This window comes from Schistocerca gregaria, unplaced genomic scaffold (assembly GCF_023897955.1).
Source record: "Schistocerca gregaria isolate iqSchGreg1 unplaced genomic scaffold, iqSchGreg1.2 ptg000878l, whole genome shotgun sequence".
NCBI lineage: Eukaryota > Metazoa > Arthropoda > Insecta > Orthoptera > Acrididae > Schistocerca > Schistocerca gregaria.
In genome coordinates this window covers 1-2500 of record NW_026062239.1, presented here as the reverse complement: position 1 = coordinate 2500, position 2500 = coordinate 1, and the positions used below count along the sequence as shown (strand labels likewise).

Below are 2500 nucleotides of genomic sequence, written 5' to 3'. Positions count from 1 at the left end.
GACAAGCATATGACTACTGGCAGGATCAACCAGGGAGCTGCGTCAACGAGAGCTGAGCAGCCGGCCGCCCGGGAGTGTGTCCCGAGGGCCCGCGCGAACACGCAAGCGTCCGCTCAATTATTCTGCAAACAGGAGGAGGCTGAGCTCCCCTGCACGATACACCTCGAAACCCTCTCAGGTCCCGGCGGCGCGCAGCGCCGTCCTAAGTACTTGGTCGGGTTCGAGAGAGGCGCAATCGCCCGGAGATGGGCGAGTAGACGCTTTCAGTGCGAACACCCGTGCTCCCAACTGAGCTTGCCGCTGCCGACAGAGGCCCGGGAGCGTGCTGTCGTGGCATTGCCGGCGGGAAACAACACGCGCCACCTACGGTGACCGGCAGCTCCAACGCCAGCGCCACAGAAGGGCAAAGCCCCACTTGGGTGCAGAAGCGAACTCTCCCAGCACAGCGCACGCGCCAACACGTCCGCAGAGCTGCGATACAAACCACCTGCGAGAACCGCTGGGGGCGACCGAGCAGCAGACGGCGTCGCGACGCCGAGTGCCGGGCGGCGGCGCATCCTCAACGCACACAGTCCGCAATCGGACCAGCACACTGCAGATGTCCACCGCGCTTCGCACCGGGCTCGGCAGAACCCACTTTGGCCGCCTGGCGCCGCGCGCAGGGTGCGCCGGCGCATAGCTGGGACGCCAGCCGGGCCCGTCGGCCGGCGCTCCTGCCACTGGGCGCCCCCCACCAGCCGGCTGTAGTGCGTGCGCTCACGCAGCGCGCGGCCAGCACGCCGGGCGGCCCCCCCTCACCGGCCGGGGACTGTCCCGCCAAGCCACAGCCTCGTATCGCTTCATACCCACATGGCCAACTCAGGTTCGGGGGCATGGCGGGTACCGCCGAAACAACCGGTTCATAGATGTACCGATCGTCGCTATCACCGATGCACCTGCAGCGCGAACAACCGCTCAACAACTGATTTCCAGTTCATTTGCGGATCTTTGGCAGCAAACGTATACGTCAATCTACATTTGCGAAATCTACGATTCTGGCATGCCTGCATGTTATGTGTCACGACACGCTACATCAGCCCACATACACACTGCGGCATGTACACGAGAGAACACGTGGAAGATGGTCCGCGCACGTGTGCAATGTCCCTTGCGCGGTCGACTGTCAACCGGCCTCTGTAGCATGTCGCAGATGTGGAACGCGGTCCACCGTGCTATCATGTTGTGTGGGGCAATACGATTAAATAGGAAAACCCTCGTCGCTACATCAACAGACGGCTCACGCTGATTCCCGGCAGAGGGAGGAGGGGGGGGGGGGGGGGCCAACATGCAATACTTTCGTCCGTACCTACCTACCACATGTCTGTACGGCGTACAACAGTGCAATCTCGCTGTAATGGGGAGACGAGACAAGTAGCATCGTGCACAACATATGGCCCTTATGATTCGCCATTGTAGGGCGCAGCCGGTGTACGGTCAAGCATGTGCCACATTATGTCACTCAGTACGTAACGACGGATGATCAGTGTGGGTTACGCGTACATCAGCGGACAGTCCACACAGGCCGTACCACAACGTACACTGACTGCATCGACAACCGAATGCAACTGAACAGCTGCAAGGCTCATTTCACAAACAAACGCCTGACCGACCAGCTTGGAAGGGCAGGAGGGGAGGGCGATATTCGTTCTGTAGCGGTACACCCTTCCAGTGGTTAGCGGGACTGTGTAGAAAGTACGCAACACTCGAAAGACCTTTATGTGAGGGTACGCACCATGGCATCAAGAAATACACATGACACCAGAGGATCCAAGCAGTGAACTATGTTCAGAGGGTTGCTGTTAGGCAAAGCTACATTCCTGTGACGTTACATGTGACAGTTAAGGTGCAGTGTAAGTTAGGTTAAGGTGCAGCGTAAGTTAGGTTAAGGTGCAGTGTAAGTTAGGTTAAGGTGCAGCGTAAGTTAGGTTAAGGTGCAGCGTAAGTTAGGTTAAGGTGCAGCGTAAGTTAGGTTAAGGTGCAGCGTAAGTTAGGTTAAGGTGCAGCGTAACTTGGGTTAAGGTGCAGCGTAACTTGGGTTAAGGTGCAGCGTAACTTGGGTTAAGGTGCAGCGTAACTTGGGTTAAGGTGCAGCGTAACTTGGGTTAAGGTGCAGCGTAACTTGGGTTAAGGTGCAGCGTAACTTGGGTTAAGGTGCAGCGTAACTTGGGTTAAGGTGCAGCGTAACTTGGGTTAAGGTGCAGCGTAACTTGGGTTAAGGTGCAGCGTAACTTGGGTTAAGGTGCAGCGTAACTTGGGTTAAGGTGCAGCGTAACTTGGGTTAAGGTGCAGCGTAACTTGGGTTAAGGTGCAGCGTAACTTGGGTTAAGGTGCAGCGTAACTTGGGTTAAGGTGCAGCGTAACTTGGGTTAAGGTGCAGCGTAACTTGGGTTAAGGTGCAGCGTAACTTGGGTTAAGGTGCAGCGTAACTTGGGTTAAGGTGCAGCGTAACTTGGGTTAAGGT

At 57.1% G+C, this 2500-nt stretch overlaps 1 non-coding gene across 1 annotated transcript in view; it reads right to left on the bottom strand.

Moving 5' to 3' along the window:
- The window catches only part of LOC126323996 (small subunit ribosomal RNA), a 1893-nt gene extending 1857 nt beyond the window's left edge, over positions 1-36 (bottom strand). Inside the window, exon 1 of the ribosomal RNA XR_007559808.1 lies at positions 1-36. This exon is cut by the window's left edge and continues 1857 nt beyond it. This is a non-coding gene — a ribosomal RNA (small subunit ribosomal RNA).
- Between the last annotated feature and the right edge of the window lie 2464 nt (positions 37-2500).